General features: G+C 38.0%; 1 protein-coding gene across 2 annotated transcripts in view; it reads right to left on the minus strand.

The window, feature by feature from the left end:
- The window catches only part of LOC109411726 (fibronectin type-III domain-containing protein 3a), a 156941-nt gene extending 139901 nt beyond the window's left edge, over positions 1 to 17040 (minus strand). For both annotated transcript variants that reach the window (XM_062848987.1, XM_062848988.1), the window contains exon 1: positions 16811 to 17040. The gene's annotated coding sequence lies outside the window, so the exon portion shown is untranslated. The remainder of the gene's footprint in view (positions 1 to 16810) is intronic.
- Between the last annotated feature and the right edge of the window lie 7029 nt (positions 17041 to 24069).

Genomic DNA, 24069 nt, shown 5'->3' on the forward strand with positions numbered 1-24069 from the left:
AAATATTTTCTAGTCTACCATAAAAGGGTAAAAATGTGTCTTTAACATGGATAACCGATCTTTTTTAAAAATAAAAAAAAAAAAATTCCATCAGATAATTGGAGTTATAGCTTATGGTATTGGGTATCAACTCCAATTTATCAAAAATTAAGTGAGATTATGAGATTATCATATTTACACCCTTAAACAACTGCCATGAGGTGTTTGAAATTGTAACAACAACAATATATGTTAGCATGGGTAGAAATAGACATTACACTCCTGCACACTTTTTGAGTTCCATTTTGGCCTCAGATAAACTGTGCAAAATTTCAGCACGATCGGAGAAACTATATTTTAGCGCCAGCCGTTTTAAGTTTTCATACAATTTACTATGGGAAAAATCACCTTTTCAAAGAAAAACCACCAAAGGTGGCCCCTAATCCCTAAAAATTAGATTGATGCATGATTTCTGTAGGAAATTTGACGAGGAATCAACCCTCTGAACACCGCAAATCGATCTAAGGCATGTGGAAAAAGATATTGACTGAAAACCGAATAGCATGGCAACGCCGTTCAACATGTAAGGATTAACAATAAATAATAATATATCGTCATTTTATTGATCGGGTAAGGCTTAATGTTTTTTTTAACGAACATTACATCGCTTTGCGGTTTTCGGAGGTCTGAATTTTTGTGAAGTTTTCTTCAGAGATCACATCATTCATTTTTAGGGATCAAGGGTCGATTTTCTTTGAAGAAGTAAATTCTTCTCATACTAAATAGTATGTTCATACTAAAAGACGGGCTCTAAAATATAGTTTCTTTGATTGAGCTGAAATTTTGCACAGTTGATATGAAGGCAAAATGACACTCAAAAAGTATGCAGGAACGAGAGTTTTACCATTTTTTTCCCATATAACCGTGTCCCAGACTAATACATATGGAACAATACATATAATCCTGTGTTTGACATTTAGGTTGAAAATTTCATAAACAATTTATATTAATTTTCCTTTACTTCAAAATGATAAGCTATTGTGCTTCTTGTCGTATCTAATTCAAAGTTACCTTTTTGTTCAGTAAACGGAATATGATACTTCTTTAAAACTTCCGATCATTAGAAACCGTGCATTTACATAGCATTTCAAGTACAATTTAATAACACATAATAAATCACAATAATAACACATAATAAATCTATTAGCACAGACAAACAGACGTAACACTCTGATAATTCACATCGTACACCGATTTAACGGTCTTTTTCAAAATTTGATAGTTGGCCAACTGCTCAATCGTGGCGCTCGCGTCGTTTTTGTTCGAGTTTGACGTTTGCTCACTACCGCCACCTAGTTGGTGGTCGGCCAAACATAGGCCTTTTAGCATTGGGCGAATATGTTTTCGTGACTATGATTTGAATCGAAAAATGTTCGAAGTGTTACGTCTGTTTGTCTGTGCTATTAGGCTTTATAAAAAATCACTTGTTTATACATAAAATCGTACGTATATAAACGTACGCAAGGATTTCTTAAAATTGATGAAATTTCAGTCGTTGCATAGCTCAGATCCAGCTCGTAAGAAGACACTCAAAAGATACACTTTTTAAATTTATTTTACAAACGTCTTAAGCTCCCATACCATTGTGATTATCAAACCCATCAATAGAATGGCTGCAACTTATCGCATATTGAATAAAAAATCACGCATTTTAAATACTAATTTCTGAAAAGGATAACATGTTTGCTCTGATGACATATACGGGTTTGATAGTCGCATGGAAATAATTGGATTATAGCGATTATAAGTAAAATTTAGGGAAATAGAGTAAATTATTCAAATAACTGTTACTTGAGAGGAATCTCAAAGGAAGGAATTTAACAAAATGTTGTCAAATTTGCAGAAACTTTGCCTAAATATCATACACGTTGGATAGTATTTGAAAAACTAATGTTTATTTGGGTTGAATTTATAAATGGCCGTAGAACTACAGTATGTGCATATTTACTCATATAAGAAAATCCTATAGAAATAACGCAATATGCTCAAATGACAAAAACTTCAATTTCCCTCGATGAAAGATTTTCAAATTTTCAGAGTAGATTCTAGGATAGTATATCTTTCGAATGACGGGTGCCAAATTGGTGGACATTTTTATTTGTTAATAACGGTTTTTGGCACACCGTGCGGGAACTCACTAAACAGACTAAGGGCGAACGGAATGCACTTCCCCATACGAGCCAATCTAAAAGGCTCGTAACGATAAACCCCAAGAAAACCCAACAACTATTAGGTCTCAACAAAAGGGATCTCAACATCTACACCGGTCTAATAACTGGACACTGCCCCTGCAGACACCATCTACAAAAGATCGGAGCAATCCAAACCTCAAATTGCCGCTTCTGTGACGAGGAGAGGGAAACATCAGAACACATCCTCTGCTATTGCAGTGCACTCACTCAACGTAGGTTCAAAGTTCTCAGCAAGCCCTTTTTAGGGCCTGCTGACATATGGATCTTATCTCCCAAGGACGTGGTTGGCTTCATAAAGCTAGTCTCGCCAGAATGGGGGAGTCACATACTGTAACTCAGGATCTCTATTCATCAATAATAGATGGTCTTGAGTTCAGTCGATACCAAGGTATCTCAGTGACAAATATGTTACTGAGATAACTTGCGTACCTCACAGCAAAAGGGTATATCACAATAGTTCTAAAATCTGGACGCAGTGATCTTCACCCAACAAACGAGAGAAAGGGCGAACGGGACGGTCGAGAAAATATCCGCCATTGCTCTGTTGCTACTAAGATTGTAGTATGCTCACTTGCACTTGCACTTGCTGATTGGTTTTCAGCATTTTCAGTGCTATAGAACTCGAGATTACCATCATCAAAATCGCGAGACAAATTGTTAGAAAGAGAGGCAAGATAGGAAAAACAACACGGCATCCCGTTTCACCTTAAATGGCTGCGTAAGCCATGATTTTCTGCTTACTTGAAATGTTTCATGATTTTGCGAATGAAATAATCAAAGATTGCCTTAGTGATCGCGACGTTTAATCAGTTTACGCTATTAAGTGAATCCCCCTATTGTGTTAGTTGCAAGTGATTCGTAAAGCAGTGCATTGCAGTATCAATCCTGTAGAATGTTCTTGAAGTTTCTTTCATTCCATGAATAAGAACCCTACAGCAGTCGTTTATGAACCAAGATTCGTTACATAGTATACCTTCAGGCGCTTCACGACGAGATGCCCAATGATGAGTGAATTGTTTCACCTTTGAATTGATTCAAAAGCTTCTAAGGAAAATTCCAGAAATTTTCCTTCCAGAAGATTCTCGGACCTTCTTAATTCGAAGAAAATTATCATCATCATCATATATATAAAATCCCAGCGTTGTCTGTTTGTCTGTCCGTAACGCTTTGAAATGTTTCATGGAAATGTTTCACCATAATTGTATCACTTCAGAAATAATAAAAAGAACTTTTTGGAATGATCTGGAACATTAATATTCTAAAAATTCCAAGAACTTTCTGGAAGTTACTGAAAGTTACAAAAGAAGAAGAAGGTTCTAGAATGTTCCGGAGTATTGAATTTCTTAAAAATTCGAGACCTTCTAGAAGTTTCTGGACGCTCCAGAAAGAAGATGCAATATTATGAAACATCTTCTTCTTCTTTTTGGCATAACGTCCCAATTGGAACAGAGCATGCTTCTCAGATTGCTCTAATTTTGTGAAAATTACTGAAAGTTTCAGAAAAAAGGAAGAACGTTCTGGAATGTTTTGAAATATTAAACTACTTTAATTTTCGAGAACTTTCCGGAAGGCTCTGGAAGTTCTCTCACCCTCAGCTTAAGTTTGTTCAATACCCGCGAGTTTACTACTCGGCTGTATGCGCTCCGAACATTCATTCACGGTGACTGAAATGAAATGAAAAATTCGCAGATCCTGAGCAGTTTCTTACCATTTCTGGGATTAGAATCCTGTAACAGTTAAAAGTGTGTACTTGGAAGTATACTTTCTAGCGTTTTTCATTTCTGAATACATGGTGGTGTACCTTCTGGCGCTTCTGATGAGTCCATTGCTGAGTGAAATGTTGCGCATATTTACAATGGCTTCTGAGGAAACTTCTGGAAAATGTTATTCCAGAATGCTCAAGAATCTCCTTAAGGGATGAACATTTTCTAAATCTAAATTAAGGAGATCAAAACCGACATATGAATCCAGGTGTTGTCTATCTGTCCTCCCGTCACGCTTAGCAAAGTTTGACTGAAATATTTCACGTATATTTCGGTGAGGCCAGCATGATATGATCTGAGTCACTTGAAGTGCAAATTTTCGGTAATACCAATCCGTGTGGTCAAATTATGAAATTCAAATAACTCAACGTACATATGTACAGATGGGTAAATTATTGGTTAAATTGGGAAAAAATCCACAGCTCAGGTGAGATTTGAACTCACGACCCTTATTCGCTAGACAAGTGCTTTACCAACTAAGCTACCGAGCCAATTAATGACCCAACAACTTAGTTGTCATAAGGTTCAATTCTAATCTCATCGATCTATATCATCTTCCCCTAAACCGCAAATAGAACCATCTCTGTTGTACATATGTACGAAGAGCGAAAGTGATTTGTTTATTGTTTGAAACTGTTTGCCTATCGTACAGGCAACGCTTCCTCAACCACTTGTAGAGGAAGAACAATGCTACCTGGAAGGCGATCAAACGCGTCGTTCGCATTCTATTTGATACGACTGGTAACTACGTAGAGGTATCGTAATCGCTTTCGCTCTTCGTACATATGTACAACAGAGATGGTTATATTTGCGGTTTAGGGGAAGATGATATAGATCGATGAGATTAGAATTGAACCTTATGACAACTAAGTTGTCGGGTCATTAATTGGCTCGGTAGCTTAGTTGGTAAAGCACTTGTCTAGCGAATAAGGGTCGTGAGTTCAAATCTCACCTGAGCTGTGGATTTTTTCTTCCAATTTAACCAATAATTTACCCATCTGTACGTTGAGTTATTTGAATTTCATAATGATCTGAGTGTTCGAGATTGAAGTCGAATCGAAGTCGAAGAATTGAATTCGAAGAAACTCCTTTCCTACCAGAACGTCAATGTAATTCGAGAGGTTTCTGTTTAAAATATGAAGACATTTTTCTAACTTTCCTGGGCAAAGAGGAAGAAGCAGAAGAGAAGAACAATATTCTAGAACATTGCGCATAACCCGGAGTGATGAAAATACTATTTATATAAATGTTCAAGAGTTTTCCAAACATAATGAAAATTCTCGGCTTGGAATACAAAAAAAAACTTCATCAAGAAGAAAAATAAGTTTCTGGAACATCCTAGAATCTTCTTGAAGGAATCAATATGCTTTTTTCATTATTGGAAGAAATTTTCCGGAACTAAAATAAGGAAATGAATATATTCTAGGACATATTTCGAAGGAATGACAGGCGTATTTCAAAACTTTCCATAATAAATTAAATATTCGCAAACTTTTTGTTTCGAATTAAAGGAAATTTCTATAACTTTCGTGGGCGAAGAAGTTGGAGAAGAGGAACGAGAAGAAGATAAAGATACGCATGTTTTTCTCTGATGCAGGAAATACTAAAAATGTTCGTGAATTTTCGATAAATAATGGAATATTTAGAAGCTTTCTGTTTCTAATTTAAAAAAAATAAGAACATTCCTGTGCGAATCAGGAGATGAAATCGAAGATTCATGAACATTCTCGAACATTCTTCGTAGGAATCAGACCAAACATACATGTTCGAGTATTTTCACAAGTAATAGCATATTTAAAAACTTTCTGTTTAGAATTCGGAGAAGTTTTTGGAGCATTACATTGCAAAGAGATTAAGAAGAAGGAAATACTTGAACACTTCAGAGGAATAAATATGGTTTCTGAATAAAGTTGTAGATAAGCAAAAAATGCATACCAACATTTTTAAGCCTTCGTCATAATTCTCGGGATTGTGAAAACGTGGCTAGCCACGTCGGGTCAGCTAGTCATATTCTAAAAAACTATTGCATCATATGCATCTAATTCCGTTTGTCTCGAGTTCGTCGAAAATCGATGGTGCTCTAGAGCAACCATGGGAAGTAGAGGGTTAACCTATGAAACGGCCTTTAAATAATTCATAATTTTCAGAATGAATTTCATATGGTCGCTCTATGACGTAGAATCACCGACGAAGTAGAATCGTCTCACAGCCCATGTGTCGGTAGCCGTGTGGATTAAACACGAGCTCAGTGATCCCGACGTTAATGGAACGATTCAAGTCTGCATCATTTTCAGATTTTTGTTTGCATTTTTCATAAGTGAAGTTTGTTATAACAAGCAAGATCAATTTTCAAAAGGTATTCTTATGGCATCCATAAGTTGTAGTTATAGCATTCGTAAGGTGTTTTGATGAATTTCGTATTTTTTTTCCCGGAGTTTTATTCCATCATTCGATGAGATTTTTTCGAAGAGAGAAAGTTTGAACCAAGGGATTTTTTCAAGAGTTTCTTCTCGGATTAACCCAAATATCCCTTTTTTATTCCTTCTGGAGTTTATTTAAAGATTCCTTCACGAATTTCACCAGTAATCGGAATTCATTAAGAAAACCGTTCTGGGTTTCAACCAAGGCATCCTCTTGAAATACCTTGAAAATGTTTCTTCCAAAATTTCTACAAAAGTTTCGCCGATTTATTACATACTTAGAAAATTGTACCGAACTCGGTTGAATTTGAACCGAGTTTTTATCTGCTGGACGGTCGGTTGGCTGTTCGGTTGAATATAGACTTACCGAGTGTTCGTTGAATATTGTGTATCATCCCTAATGTCAAACTAACCGAAATAATCGGTTGAAGCTAAGAAAGTTGCGAGACGAACCGAACATCGGTTCAATTGAGTACAATTATTAAAATTTCACAAATATACCGAAGTACTCGGTTTTTGATCTGCAACCGATGAAATTCGTTTGAAAATCAAACCGAGTTCGGTAATAAAAACTAAGCGTGTAGATTTTCTTACGAGAATTCTTCCAAGGCCTTGTTTTCTGATATTCCTCTAAATTGTTTTATAAGATTCCTAAAGAAGTTTCTTCTGTGGTTCCCCACCCCCGAAGAGATTCATGGATTTCTGCAAGAAAAATCCTATGATTTCATCATCTGGGATTCTTTAAAGAGTTTCTTTTGATATTTTTCCAGAAAATCCTTTTTTGACTCACTCAAAAATTTCTTGAGTTCTTTTGTAGAATTCCTGTAGGAGTTTTTTTTTTGGTATTTGTGCAGCAAGAGTTTCTGCTGGAACTTCAATTTTGTGTATCCACAAGATATTGCTGTATTCTCTCTTTATTTCACCAATATTTTTCTCTTCTAAAATTTTTATAGGAGTTTATTCTGGGAAAGAGTTGCTCTCCGAGGTTCCTTTTGGGAGATCTCCTTTCTTATAGACATCATTTAGGAGATATTTCGAGGAATCCTCCAGAAGTTTCTTCTGAAAATCCTCCAGTAGTTCCTTTTGGGAATCTTTCAGAAGTTCCTTGAAGAAATCTTTTAAAAATCTTCGAGATTTCCTTATGATAAACCTTCAGGGTTAATTTAATTCCTTAAGGAGTTTCTTCTAGGAAGCTATATCTATATATATAAAAATGAATTTCCGTCTGTCTGTCTGTGTGTCTGTCTGACCGCTATGCATTCGGAAACTACTGAACCAATCGGCGTGAAACTTTGTATGTGGGTACTTTTGGGGCCGGGGAAGGTTCTTAGCATAGCCAACATTTCCACATTCAAGACACCGTTAAGTTAATGCCAGCCCACTTTGTCATCCCGGTTAAATTTGTGGTGAAGGTCTCTTCACAGGCAACCTAAAAACAGCCGTGTGATATAGAAAGTGGCGAACGCAGTAGTTGACCTAACATATCTTCTAACGATTTCCCGTGCAACGCTATTAGTAATTAGTTAGGAATCTTTACAGAGATCTGAGTAACCCTAAATTAACTCTGTGGTAGAATTTAACACTGATAAATAGTTGGTTAGGAACCATACTGCATAGTTTATCAAAGATTTTTCCTTCTTTTAAAAATAGGCTATTCTTTCGCATTAAACTGTTACGAAAGAGTGGACCGTCACATAAAAATCGACCAAAAATTACATTTATACAGGCAAATAAAACACGAACGGTGTGTTTCTCAGATAAGAAGCATGTCTTAATAGAAGCTTGAACTTTTCATTAGTCAAGCATGTGGGATTATGATAACAGATGGGAACAAATGCTCAAAATGGAAGAAAATGAGTGAGCGGAACATTCATTGGGGAATCCATAACTTCTCAAATGAAGACTTATGAAAGACTCTATGTAGTAGCATCTGAATCTGAAAGTATGCATATCAGAATCTTTGACAAAATCCTGATCAAAGTATCCGGGGGAATTGCACTGGATGTTAACTAGGTTTATCTTACGCTAACCTTACAATCATGTTTTCCTTTAGGAGTCCATCCAATTGTTTTTTAAATTATTCGTCTAGAAATTATTGCAGACATGGATTTCTTTAAATTTTTATTCAGCGATTTCTATAGAAATTTTTCCAGGAATTCGCTAAGAAAACTATCCTGTGATTCCCTTAGGAATTCGTCATGGGGTTTCTTCAGAAATTCACCCAGAAATTCCTTCTGTGATTTTTACAGGAAAAACGGAAAAACTTTTGGAATTGTTTCAAAAATGACTCCAAGCATTCTTCTTGGGATTCCTCCAGAAATTCCTTCAGGAGTTGTTCCAGGATTCCTCTGTGAATTCCTTCAGGGATTCGTCTAAAAAATCCTACAGGGATTCGTCCAGGAATTCCTCTATAAAGTCCGCCAGAGATTCCTCTAGAAATTTCTCCAGGTATTTCTCTAGATATACCTCAAGCAATTCCTCTAGAGATTCCACCAGGGGTTCATCCAGGAGCTCCTCCAGGAATTCTTTCAGGGATTTGTCAAAGAATTCCTGCAGGGATTCTTCCTGAAAGATCACCAGTGATTTTATAAAAAAATCCTCCAGAAATTCCTCTTGAGATAACTTTAGAGATTCCACCAGGAATTCCTTAGAAGATAGCTCAAGGAATTTCTCTAGAGATTTCTCCAGATAATCTCTCAGGTATGTCTACTGGAATTCCTTCAGGAGCTCCTCCAGGCATTCCATCAGGAATTCCTCTAGGGATTGCTCTTGGACTTCCTCCACGAATTCTTTTAGGAACTCCTCCAGGAATTCTTTTAGAAATACCTCCAGGCATTCCTCCAGAGATTTGTATAGGGATTCCTCCAGGGATTCATCCAGGCATTCCCTCAGGATTTATTTCTGGGACTCCTCCAGGAATACCTTTAAGAATTCTACCAGGAATTACCCCAGGAAATCCTGCAGAATTTACCTCAGGAATTATGGATTTCATCCAGGAATTTCCTCCAAGATTGCCACCAAGAATACCTCCAGGAATTACCCCAAGAATTGATCCAGGAATTGATCCAGGAATTGATCCAGAATATCCTCCGGGGATTCCTTTTTGAAATTCTTTCAAGAGTTTCTCCAGTAATTCCTCCATGAGTTTTCCCAGGAATTTCTCCGGGAATTCACCCAGGGTTTCCTTGAGGATTTTTTCTAAAAAATTCTCCTCCAACATTTCCTCCAAGGATTCCTCCAGAGATTTCTTCAGGAATTGGCTCAAGGGATCCCTCCAGGAATACCGCCAGCATTTCCTCCAGGAATTCCATCAGGAATAGGTCAAGATATGTACCACAAATACCTTCTAGGATTCCTCTAAAGATTTTTCCAGAGATTCATCCAGGAATTCCTATGATGATTCCTCCAATAATTCATCCAGATATTCCTCCAAGATTTTTTCCTGGAATTCCTCCAGAAATTCCTAATGGAATTTCTGCAGGGATTCCTCCAGGAGTTCGTCTGGAGATTTCTCAAGGATTCCTCGAGGAATTCCTGCAGGTATTTCTCTAGATACCTCATAAATTCCACTAGGGATTCCTGGACAAATTTCTCCAGAAATTCTCCCTCCAGGGGTTCTACCTGAAAATTTTCCAGAAATAACAATGGCAATTTATCCAGGACTTTATCCAGGAAATAATCCACACGGAGTTTATACACGCATTATTAAAAGAACCCAGGGATCCCTTCAAGGATTCCTCCAGAGAATTCTCCAGGAATTGTACACTATTATGAAAGGCTGTTAAGAAAAAAAAAAAAAAGGAAACCATAAATAAAATTTGTTCGGACAATTCTAACACAAACTGTTTATTTCTCATGTGAAAAGCATGTTCTGTTAGAAGCTCTGTTCTGTTATATTCTATACATACACGATGTTCTATCTATATATATAAAAATGAATTTCTGTCTGTCTGTCGGTCTGTCTGTCTGTCTGACCGCTATGGATTCGGAAACTACTGGACCGATCGGTGTGAAATTTTGTATGTGGGTATTTATGGGGCCGGGGAAGGTTCTTAGCTTGGTGCGGGACCTCTCCGGTCTCTGGAACGGGGGGCTCCCATACAGATGACTTCGCCGGGGACGTCCCTATGGAGCTGCATGTCAAAAAACACAGTAGGCAGGCAGTACGACGTTTGCCGGGACAGCTAGTATGTATATAAAAACTAGCTGTCCCGGCAAACTTTGTCTTGCCCGGTTGTGGTGGTTTGACAACTGTTGAGGTCATTGTAGCACCGCACTCTAGATTGGTTTTATTTCGATCGTGTTGAATTTCTCCCCAAATCATAAAAAATCAGTAATTTCACAATTTTCCTACTTTTTTAATTGATTTTCTTAACTTTTACTACTTATAAACACAGCCACCACGAATACGAATCAAACCATGCAAGAGTGACCCTGATCGATCCACCTGTTCTTGAGTTTTGTTGCCTCAAAGGGACTTCAAACTCATTTTTATATATACAGGGTGTTAGGTTCCTGAGTGCAAACTTTTTAAAGGGTGATAGAGGACCATAAATGCTGGAAAAAATTGTTCTACGCATATGGTCAAATCTCAACCGTTACGTAGTTATTGAACTCCCCATGTTTTTGACTCTTATTGCCTTAACTGGCTATAACTTGAAAATGGTCAAACTTATCGAAGTTTTTTTACCCTAATTCGAAAGATTATTGAATTTTCTATCAAATGGCATCCTTGAACCGATTGGTTTAGTTAGATAACTAAGTTTTCTAGATCAAATAGCTTAAAAGTTGTGTGTTTTAATTTGTTTTTGTCAATTATCTTTGAAAAATGCGTAATAATTTAAAATTCTTTCTTTGGCAAAGTTGTGGCCCCTGCTCCACTCTACAATTCGTCCTTTGAAATCAAACTTCTATCTCTTACCGTTTTCTTTCAATTTCGATTTTAACATCGCATTTCAGGTCATAAATTTGCAACTTTCATGGAAAGCACTTTTTTGCGCATTGTGCTGCACATTTAAATCAAAATTGCAAGAAAACGATAAGAGCTAGAAGTTTGATGTCAAAGAACGAATTGTAGATTGTAACAGGGGCCACAACTTTGCCAAAGAAAGAATTTTAATTTATTACGCATGTTTCAAAGATAATTGACAAAAACCAATAAAAATACACTATTTTTTGCTATTTTGCGCTGGAAAACTTAATTATTCAACTAAACCAATCGATTCAAAGATGCCATTTTATAGAAAATTCAATAATCTTTCGAATAAGGGTAAAAAAACTTCGATAAGTTTAACCATTTTCAAGTTATTGCCAGTTAAGGCAATAAGAGTCAAAAACATGGGAAGTTCAATAGCTACGTAACGGTTGAGATTTGACCATATGCGTAGAACAATTTTTTTCACCATTTATGGTCCTCTATCACCCTTTAAAAAGTTTGCACTCAGGAACCTAACACCCTGTATAGATGAGTTCGAAGTTTCTTTGAGGCAACAAAACTCAAGAACGGCTGAACCGATCAGGATGACTCTTGCACGTTTCGGTTCGTATTCGTGGTGGCTGTGTTACGAAAGTTACGAAAATCAACTAGAAAAGTAGGAAAATTGAAATTGATATAGTACTGCTTTTTCATGAGCTGGGAAGGAAATCAACATGATCGAAAATGAAACCAATCTAGAGTGCGGTGCTATTTTGAGTTCAACAATTTTCAAACCACCACAAGACGGCAAGACAAAGTTTGCCGGGACAGCTAGTACTGAATAAATATCTAGATCTAATTTCCGGATACCAGTCTAAGCTCTTGTTCCACAAATGATCTAACTTCTAACAGACTTAAATTCTATTCTGTATTTCTAAAAAGAATATCTGAAAGATTTCCAGGCGATATTTGCAGAAGATATTAAGAAATCGAATACATACAAAGTCTCCAGCAGTAGCTACTGAAGGAAAAAGAAATGTGTTCTGCAATAATCTCCAGAAGAAAGTTCCTGGAGAATTGCCAGAAGAAAATTCTGGAGGAATCCCCAGATGGAATCGGATTGGAAGATGCCCTAAGGTAATAAAATAAAATAAAAAATAAAAGGCTCGATTATCAAGTGTTCAAGGGAAAATAGTGATGGAATGGTATTGATAAAAACGAAATTATATGTTGACGAAATTGGATAGTGACAAAATGCAACACATTCTTTTACATAATGCCTAAAATACTTATTTGGGACCGATTACGGTTCTGATGAAAGAAACAAGTGTGTCACTATCAAAAACATCAACATCGATATAAAAAAATATGTATCGTTAGCAGGGATGCCAGATGTGAAGACATGTCTTCAATGTGAAGACATTTGAACTTCTGTGAAGACATTTATTTTTGTGAAGACATATTGAAGACATTTCAAATAATGTGAAGACTTTGGAGACTTTTGAAAGCTTAAAAATAGTATTTATATTTTTGATCCACCCCAATAATTCAAATCTTGGAACAATTTCAGTTGAAATGCGTTTCAATTTTTGTTGATAAAAACTTACAGATTCCTACAGTTTCTCGGGAATTTCTCCAGGAGTTTGCCGAGAATTTCTTCACAAGTGCCTTGGGAACTCCTCTAGTAGTTCCCAGGAAATTCCTTCATGTATTCCTCGGAAGGAGGAAAAGTTCCTCGGGAGTTCTTCCTGGAGTTCATCGGGAATTGCTCCAGAAGTTCTTCGGGAATTCCTCCAGGAGTACCTCAGGGGTTCCTTGTAAATCCCTTCATGAACTTCTCGCGAATACCTCTAGGAGCTCCTCGAGAATTTCTCCAGGAGTTCCTCGGGAATTCCTCTAGGAGTTCGTCGGGAATTTCTCCAGGAGTTTCTCAAGAATTCATCCAGGAGTTTCTCAAGAATTCATCCAGGAGTTCCTCAGGTATTCTTCCAGGAGTTCCTCGGGAATTCCTCCAGGAGTTTCTCAAGAATTCATCCAGGAGTTCTTCTTCCAGGAGTTCCTCAGGTATTCTACCAGGAGTTCCTCAAGAATTTCTCCACTAGTTCCATGGAGATTCTTCCAGGAGATTACCTGGGAATTCTTCTAAGATCTCCTTTACGAAATACTCGGGAATTCCTCCAGGAGTACCTAGGGAATTCTCCACGAGTTCCTCGCGATTTCTTCCAGGAGTTCTTCGGGAATCTCTCCAGAAAATTCACGGATAGACCTCCAGGAGCTTCTCGAGAATTCCTAAAGAATATCCTTGGGAATTTCTCCAAGATCTCCTTGGGAATTTCTCCAAGAGCTCCTTGGGAATTTCTCCAAGAGCTCCTTGGGAATTTCTCCAGGAGATCCTTGAGAATCCCTCTAGCATTTTCTCGGGGAAACTTCCACGGAGGAGGACATTCAGGAGTTTATCAGAAGTTCAACTGGATGTTCCTATGGATACCTCCAGTTACTCCTGACGAAATTTCTTAGGAACTCTTGGAGGAATTTTTGGAAACTTATGGAGGAATTCCCGAGGTTGAGTTCCCGAGGAATTTCTGGAGGAATTTCTGAGGAAATCTTGGAGGAACTACTGACGATTTCCAGGAGGAATCCCTAAGGATCTTCTGGAGAATTACCCGAAGATCTTTTTGAAGGATTACCCGAAGATCTTCTTGAATAATTCTCGAGGAACTCCTGCATGAATTCCCGAGGACTTCCTGGAGAAATTTCCGATGAACTCCAGGACGATTTCCCGAGGATCTTTTGGAGGTATTTCCGAGGATATACTTGAGGAATTTTCGAGAGATTCCGGGAGGAATACCCGTGGAACTCCTGGATGATTTTTCGGATTTCTTTGTAGAATTCGTGGAAATAAATACGAGAAACTTCTTAAGGAATTATTTGAGAAAAACCACGAAAAGTACTAGGGAACACCTGGAGAGACCCATTCATAATTGCTGGAGGAGTTCTTGATGAACTTCTGAAGTAAATTTCATGGAAATTCTGGAGGGAATTTCCTGGGAAATTCCTGAAGAAATTCTCGGGGACTCTTTGAGAAATTTCCATGAAACTCCTGAAACTCCCCGTGGATTTCCTGTAAAAATTTTCCGAAGAACTCATGGCGGAATTCCCGAAGAATTCCTAGAGGAAAGTCCGAGGAATTTCTGGAAAAATTCCTGAGGAACTTCTGGAGGAATTTCCGAAGAACTCCTGGAGGAGTTCCCAAAGAACTCCTGGAGGAATCTTCCCGAGGATTTCTACTAGGAATTCCCGCGGATCTCCTGTAGGAATTCCCGAAATACTTCTGGAAGAGCTCCCGTAAAACTCCTGGAAGAATTCAAAAAGAAATTGTGGAAGAATTCTCGAAAATTTCCTGAAGAATTCCCCAGACACTTCTGGAAGAATTCCCGAGGAACTTCTAAAGGAATATCCGAGAACGTACTGCAGAAATTCCCAATTATCTTCTGGAGGAATTCCCGAAGAACTCTTTGAGGAATTTCTTATGAGCTCAAGAATGAATTCCTGAGGATCTTCTGGAAGAATTTCCGGATTTTTTTTTTTTTTGAGAAACTCTTGGATATAAACCCGAGGAATTATGCATTATTGCTGGAGGAGTATTCGGAAGACTTCTGAAGTAAATTTCATGGAAGTTGTAGATGAAATTTCCGGATAATTTATGTAGTTAATAAAAAAATTGTTGAGAATTTCCCTGGGAAACCCCGGAGGGACTCTACCATAATTACTGCAGCAATACTTCGGTTGCTTCTAAGGGGATTTCCGTAATATTCTTGGGGAATTTATGAAGCAATTTCCGGGAAATTCCTGGAGAAATTTTCTAAGACTCGTGGAGAAATTTCCATGAAACTCATTGAGGAATTTCCTTAGAGCTCCAAGATACATTACACTCTCTGGGACTTTTGTTGAAATTGCCTGGAATTTTTTGCAGGAATTTCTAAAGAACTGATGGTGGAATTTCCAAGGGATTCCTGGATGAATTCACGAGGATATTCTGAAATAGAAATAAATCCGAGGAACTTCTTGAGGAATTTTTGGAAAACCCTTGAAATATTCGAGGGAAATCCAGAGGAAACCATGCATTATTGCTGGAAGACTTCTGGAGAATTTCTCGAAGACTCCTGGAGAAGTATATCTGGAAACTTGGAAAGTAATTCCCGAGGTACTTCTGTAGGAATGTCTGAAGAGACTTCCCGGTGAACTTAATAAATTAGTTATGAAGCTTTGTCAGGAATCACAAAAAAAACTGGAGGAATCCCAGAAGAAACTCTTGAAGGGATTTCAGACTCTTGGAGGAATTACAACGCCTTTCTTGATATAAGATGTCATCATTAAGGTCATCACGCATTATAGAGCGCAGTGAGAACATAGCATAAATTTTGATTTTTAACATTAGTTTTATACCAAAGCCACAATATTATCGTCGCACCACCAAATCGAAGTCGTCGCTTGAAGCACATGCGAAGTTGCAGCTGCGAAGTAAATTTGAATTAATTTTTTCTGTTGCGCATCATTAAGCTTATTCAGAGCTTTAATATGCACTAATCCAAATTGAGTTGCGACATTTCTAAGTAGGTTAAAAATCAATTTTCGCACCGCCGGTCACTTCGGATTCCAAGCAAAAGCATAATATGGTGTGTGAAGACATGTGAAGACATTTCAACGTGCCTTGCGAAGACATTCGAAAATTTCACCTGGCATCCCTGATCGTTAGGCATCCTTCATACGCCTTCTTGGATCCCCTCAGACGCTAATGGAATGTAAATATTGAACCTGTACCGTATCCACGTCAAAGTAAGCTAACTTTATTCGGAATCCTTAAAATAACATTTCATAACAGAGAGATGCAATCGAGAGGCCAGACGACAACGACGACAACGTGAAGCAACGGGACAGCCAGCAGCGGGGCGAAATGACCGTCTGCGGAGCTCCATTTTGCCCACCCCTTTTTGTGTGATTTTCCATCTGCCAGATAATCACCCACACCTCCACCCCCCATCAACCGTTTTGAAAGATACGCCCACATAGTACCGTTTTGCAGCTAATGTCGCATGTCCCGTTGGAAATTCCCGGTTTCTACTTACGCACCGCCACCTTTCGGATGATCCGGATCACATACTCAGTAAAAACGCATTCCACAATCGATTCTCCAGCTCTCATAATCCAGATTTGCATTTTTCAGTTTCTCTTTGCTCCACGTCTGGCATTCTTGTCCACGTTCGCGTCTTCTTGTCGGGCACTCCACCCCGCCCCACTGTTTGCCACAAAGACACTTTCCAGACGGACGGACGGGACACGAAACCCAAACTAACCGATTCCCCACAGATTATCCACATTCATTAATGGTCCGCAGACGGGACATTACCAAAAAAAACCCACTCAGACTAAGCCAGGTTCGATCCATACGGGAGACATAACATATTTCACCCGGTTACTTACACGGAGAACGGTTCTACCAGCCGGTACGAAGCACTCAAACCCGCGGACCGGTTCCGCTGGACATTTTCACTCCGAATCGACCGATCCGCACGTAATTTCCACGAAAATTTCACAAATTTTTCCTCCCGAACAGTGACTTTTTGAGACTTTGAGACGATGACACGAAGTGAGTTTGGTTGGGCAGAAATCCGAATCCGACGACGGTCGACGGATTGACGTATCAGAAAACGCAACCAAGCAGATTTTCCTGCGCTGCGATGGTGTGTGCATGGACTGCTGCCACCGATAAGCAGATGTAGCACTTGAACAAATTCGCCTGCCACGACTGCGACTAGATTCGTCACCGAATACATAAGCGCTTATCTGAAAACATTGCATTTGGTCACCAAGGCAATCTAGCAACGGTAATGTTGAAGCAAGTGCAGAAACGATATTAACGAGCACTACGTGCGTGGTAAACTGAACTCCACCAATGCCGATCACAATAATAATATTAGGACCAAAGAATCAAGACGTCTGCTTATCTGTGGTGCTTTGCTTACAAAACTTTGCACGGTTGTGTGCGTGACTCACCGCAGCAGTCGCCCCAGAGGTGGGTTCCGGTCTGTTAGGTCGAAATCGAACGATTAACAGAAAACGAGGGGTAGTGGTACAGGCCGATTGCTAGCAGTGCCATCTTGATTTCAGCTGAAAAATGAGAAAATGATGTTTTTCTTCTCAAAGGCGCGAGAATGTTCAAGATCTTTCTGTTTCGAAATCGAGGAAACGTCTGAAAAAAAAGTCAATGGAACATTCGAAATTATTCTGTTACGAATATCGAAGACATTTCTTAAACATTCCGGAATGAGAAATAGAAGAGTCTGAAACATTCTAGAACATTTCGCAGAGGAATGATAATGTTTTCTTTTTCGAACTGCAAACAATTTTCGGAAACTTTTCAAAGGAAGGAGGAAGACGATACTGTTCGTATTTAATAATAAAAATATAGAATTATCGAGAGCTTTCTTTTTAGAACACGGATAAACTTTTGGAAGATTTCAGAGGAGTACTTAGTATACTCCTTGAAATACATCACATATCTCAGGTCGATCACATAAACGGTCGGTTCTGGAACCTCTATGAAACCTCCTGCAATCCCCTGTATCGCCTCAGAGACCTTGCCTGAGACCACGTAGTAGCCCCTCTGAAACCCCCGAGACCCCCTGAAACGCCCTTGTGACCCTCTAAAGCTACGCTGAGTCTTCCTGGAACTCACTTGAAATACCCTCAAACGTACCTCCTGGAACTCCCTGAGACTTCGCAGTATACCCCCTAAGACGCTCCTGAGACCTCCAAGTACTCCTCTGAAATCTCTTGACACGCTCTTAAATACCCCTGAGACATCCTGGAAACGCTCCTGAGATCCCCCGGGAACCCCCGAAACCCCTCTGAGATCTCCTCTGAAACGCCCCTGAAACCCTTTCGGAACTCCTCTAGTACTCCCTGAGACCCGTTGAAGCACCTCTGAGGCCCCCCTGGAGCCCCCTGGAACTCCGTTGAGACTTCTTGGGACCCCCTGAAACGCCCCTGAAACTCCCTAAGGGGTGATACACAAATCATGTCACGCAAAAATCGGCCTTTTTTTTACAATAAAGGGCTGTTTGAAGTTCAGAAGGAATTTCTCAGCCTATCTTGATGCATGGGGAATTCCTTGTCTGAATTATAACCCCACTGGCCAAGCTCCGTGGAAAGATTGATCTCCAGTGTCGGAAGGAGGGGAATCGATACAGCTCACACAACGTCACTCAATGAACCTATCTCCAGCGGGAACTCAACTTAGGAGCATATCCACCAGCATAACTTGGTTTAGCCAAACTTACTAACAACGGCTTATGAGGAAGAAAAGCTCAAAGGCCGCACTGCGAAAATAATTCCAATAAGAACGCGCAGGGAGGGAGGCATGAAGACCCCTTCGCGGATCCGGAGGTAAACGGGCAAAAACAGAACGATAGTAATATTTTCAACACACTGAAATGACTAAATCAATCGAGTTTACATATACAATTCTATATTATCCTAGGTATAACAATGTTTACTTTTGGCCAAATTAACATAAACTTGTGACGTCACATTTGTGTTACTTGCGGTTTGGTCTAGCGATTACGTGGTACGATCGGTGGCTAATATCCTGGGAGCGGTCCCCGGTAATACGGTGCGGTACCGCGAACAGAGGAACGGCAGCTCAGCTATCGTGCAGACTGGACGACATAGGGTAACCTCGGCGACTTTTGCCCTTCGGAATTTCCGAAAGTCCGATGTTCCTTGTCGGGCTACTAACAACGGGGATTTTCCGGATTGGTTCTGGTTTGGGGTTGATCCACATCGGTCTGATTCCGAACTGAGGGGTTCGATCGCAAGATGGCGTCTTCGAGGTACTATTAGGTGTCCTTTGTCCTAGCCCAAGCCGCGTCGCGTCCCGTCCTGGACCTTTGTCTGCCAGAAAGCGATGGCGTCGTAGACAATGGCTGGGTCCGAAATACAAAGAAAAAGGCCCTAGTATGGACCTTTTTCTTCACGATCGTATGTTTAGCGTAGTATTGTGTGGTATAGTGGCGATGATTTGTCACACTACCCACGTGTACATACTATTTTAACACACTAACACTACTAATACTGTTTTTAACTATTTATTCCAGCTAGACCTTGAGCATATAGTCGCGACGCGCACTTACTGCTCTCTAGCGAGTTCAGACCAGATTCATCTTAGCAGTGCTATCATGCCGAGCACGGACCTTAGCGAAAATCTCATAAGAACCGAACAAACCCGAATTTGTTGGTTTTTCATTCGTGTCGTGTGAGTTACGCCGCTTCTTGCCCTGCCTTTGGATATTGCTATCTTTTTCGGCTGAGTGTATTTTTTTCTAGCCGGTGTTCAAACCGCTATTGATACACCCCTCGAGTTGAGCGTGAGTGGTATCGCAGGTATACTGGAAGTGGGAGAGTGAGATCCTTACCCTCTTTCCTGGAGCATATATTACAGGGTCGTATCTAGGTAACTGCGAACAGTCTTTGTGATAGAGTCACAAGTCCCAATTTTGGAACCATCGGTTACAGAATCGTTCAAGAAACCGTAGAAAGTTTCTTCCAGGAATCGCTCAAGAAGTTTCTTGAGCGATTCCTTTTAAACTCGAAACTAAGCTTAAGTAAACACCAATTTAAGTTGTTTTCATACAGTTAGAAAAGTGCCTGTATACTTCTCATGGGCTTTCAATAAAAAGGAGTTTATTTTTCGAATACACTTTAAAACAATTCGTTACAATGAAATAAGGTCCTAAAATTAAAGACGAAATCTCACTTATATTGAATAATACGATCAAGCATGGTATTCTAATCGAAATTCTACTTTACTCGAACTTGAAAAACAAAGGAATAATGAGAAAATTCGAAACAAGTAAAATGGTAAATAGTTCTACTTTGACATTTGAGGTCAACCTCGTGTGACTGAGCTCGACATTTTTCGCACTGGGATTTCAAAAATGTTCCTATCTGACATACACTGTGAAAAAAAATCACTCAAAGTATGTGTTATAAGCTAGGGACGAGACAAAAGGCTAAAAAAATAAAAATTATATATTTTCAACTACGGTTAATAAAAACGTCAAAAAATGAGTAAAAATGTACTCTTGAACCATATATTATGGTTTAAAACAAGAATCCCGATAGGACTTTAGGAGCCTATTACGATAAATATTATTGTTGCTTGAGTCATGTTACACTAAATTCTGTTTTTACGCGATTGTTTGTTCCACGTAAAAAAATCGTGTTCAAAAAGTTTTCAAAACTTTTTTATCGAACCGTCTCTAAATTTTGACAGGATGTCATGTATGATAAGAGACATCTGTGGTAGGAAGTTGAGCCCCGTCGGAGTGACCAGGAGAGAAGAATCGTCCCAAAAGTACATCGCGAAGTTTCGAGAAAATCATTAATATGATTACACATGCAAAATGATCATTGACAGAGGAAGCTATTAACTGAGAGCTGTGGAAGTGCTTATAGAAAACAGTAGCTGTAGCTGAGAAGCAGGACTTATCCAAGTGAGGACGTTACGCCAAGAGAAATAAAAATAAGAACAATGATTTTTCTATTGTTTTCCAATAAATTAAAAATAAAATAAAAAGTAAACTACCATTGATAACAAAAAAACTGATAATTCGTTAGTGTCAATTGAACAGTTGTTAAAAAATACGATCATATTTTTATGTCATATGTAAGCAGTTTTCGCTTTTCAAAACCATAGAATTAATATTTCTCAGTATCATTTTTCTTCAGCATTTACAGGTGCTAATGGCCACCATCGTTCATAACATTTATGGTATGGACAGTGACGTAGCTAGGAATTTGCGGGCCCAGTGAGGAACCAAATTTGTGGACCCCATGAAATTTCCACTGACTCATGTTTTACAATGGTACATCTATGCATTTCACTCTCGATCTCGAATGATCGCGCTATAGTATTTTGTACAAAACTTTGAAAAAATTTCGACTTTTGTACTCAGCATTAGCGTGATGCTGGCAGTGGTGGACAAATGACTGAAAGAAGGTTGAAAATTACTTTCTGTATTCCCTTATGAATTTCTTTGGGGATTTCTGCTCAAGTAACATGTTGATGACCAATTACTCTTGTAAAGGTTTTGAGGACCGTCATAAAACCAATAATTTTTATTTTGGTTTTACGATGGTTTTAAGAACATCTTATAGTTTATTTGACTAAAAAATGTTACTAGGACAATGTGCCTAAGATTTTTTTCTAAGAATTATGACGATTTTTTTTAAATTTTTTTTTATGAATTGCACCAAGTAATCCTTGAGGAATTCCTTCAAAGATTGTTTTACCGTTTTCCCAAAAAAATCTTGAATAACAATTTGTCTTCAAGAATCTTTTAACTGGATAATACAAAAATATAATTCAGTATTTCTCTAAGCACTCCTTCAGAAATTATGTTGTCTCCGAAAATCTTCATCAAGTATTTCTCGATACATTTACACAGGAAGTTCACTAGGTATTCTATCAATAATAGCTTTGAGGATTCATCTAGAAGATTATCCATAAAATTCTTAAGAAATTCTAGAAAAAAAAATACAAAAAAACTTCTCTAATGATTGATTTGGAACCAGTATTCTTCCAATAAATTACATCGAAATTCCGCAGAAGAAGAGAAGTCCTTCTAGAATTTCTTCAAACACAATTCGTTGGTTTCTTTCAGGAGATCCTCCAAATATTCCTATGATGATTTTGCCACAGAAGTTAAGTATATGTCCATAGATTTTTCGATGATTTCTCAATTATTTCTCCAAGAATTTATCTTGGCATTACCTTGGCGTTCTTTTAAAGAATTCTTAAGATTTTTTTCTCCAAGAATTCCTTTAGAAAATCCTCCAAGCATTCCTTCAAAAATTACTGCAACGTTTTTTTTGTAAAATTTCTGCAAGGATTCTTCAAGGAGTTTCTCTAAGGTTTTACTAAGAGATTCATGCTAGAACTCCTTCTAATAATTTCCAAAGAATCCATTGGCTAATAATTTAAGGAACATTTAAGAGAGTTCTGTTGGAATTCTTTCGAAAAATCCTTCTGGAATTCCTCCAACGAATCCTTTAATATCGATTAACTGTAGGAGTTTTCCCAAGGATTCTTTTTGGAATTTTTGCTGGCATTCCTTTGGGAACTATTCTAAAAATTTCTATTGCGATTTTTGATAAGACTCCTTCAAAATTCTTTTGAGAAACCTTTTGAAAACCCATTCTAAGTTTCCATCAAGCTTTTCAGTCAATAATTTCACCAGGATTCATTTTTGATTCCTCTAGAAATTCCTCAAAAAAAACGTTCTTCAAGGATTGTTAGAAACTCCTGCAAAGGTTTCATCAATCGGATGAAGCTTTCCTTGTTTAATCTATTTAATATTTTTTCCAACGGGATGACTGACCCATGAAAGGTTAAAATCCCTGGTAATAAACAAACAAACAACAACAACAACAATTTTTTCCACGGATTTTACCGAGGATTACTTCTGGGACTTTTTCAGGGATCGCTTTAGGAATTCTTCCAAGGTTTTATTCAAAATACTTAAGGAATTGCTCAAGGAGGCCTTCAGATATTCCTCCCAAACATTTCCAAATTCTCTTGCGATTTCTCCAAAGATGTGTTCAGAATTAATTCAAGTATTCTCTTAGAATTTACTAAATTGATTTCATTCACTCATTTTTCAAACTGATTTCCCCAGGTATTTTACAAATAATTTTGTACAAAAAATCGTACGGGAATTCCTTCATGCAAGGATTTCTCATTGTATTTATATGATTACTCCTGCAAGATTTTTACGAAGATTCTTACACAAACTCCTCCAATTAATTTTATAGGAACTCCTCCAGAGGAAGCTTTGAGTGTTTTTGCTAGAAATGCTAAAGAAATTCCTTCAATAAGCCATACAAGGATTCAAGAACTTCTCCCTTAGAAATGCGAATAAAAAAAACATGAGAATGCTTTCAAGAATTCTCACAAAAAATCCTCCAAGAAATTCTATAGAAACTTCTTAAAATATTTTAGATAATTGCTTTGTGATTTTTTTAGGAAATTGTTGTGAACTTCTCTGGTAATCACCTAGTGTTTTTGGAAATACCTCAGGTAATTCTTTTGAGATTTTCTTCTTCGGCCGTTTCGTTGAAAATTCTTGGATTTTTTGTTTTTTTAAATTCACAAGAGTTTATCTCATAGAACTTCAAAAGTAATAACAGACGGAATTCCTTAATGAATTAACAAAAGAAACTTCCAGATGAGTTACCAAAGGAATTTTCTGAGGAATTGCCGGAGAAGTTTTCAAAAAAAAAAAAATGCCACTTAAATTTACAAACAAATCGACTGAGTACCTGTCGAATGAATTTGTAAAAGAACTATTGGAAGAATTAAAAAAGTAATTGTTGTCAGGTATATTAGCAAAAGGAATTTCCAAAGAAATTGCCCAAAGAATTTAGAAACGTTATTCTGTGGGTATTCTCAAAATAATAACCCTGCCTAATAATTTGTTCAAAGAATTGCCGCAGAAATTTTCAAAGCGATTTCTAACGGAGATCATAAAAAAAACTTGAACACTTTTACCAAAGGAATGTCGAACTCAACTGTCGACACAATAGCTGAGACAGTTTCAAAAAGAATTGCCAAAGAAATTTTCTTAAAATAATATAAAAATGAGTAACTGCTGAAGGGATTTCCAAATATTTTTTAAGAT

Source organism: Aedes albopictus, chromosome 2 (assembly GCF_035046485.1).
Source record: "Aedes albopictus strain Foshan chromosome 2, AalbF5, whole genome shotgun sequence".
In the NCBI taxonomy this organism is placed as follows: Eukaryota; Metazoa; Arthropoda; class Insecta; order Diptera; family Culicidae; genus Aedes; species Aedes albopictus.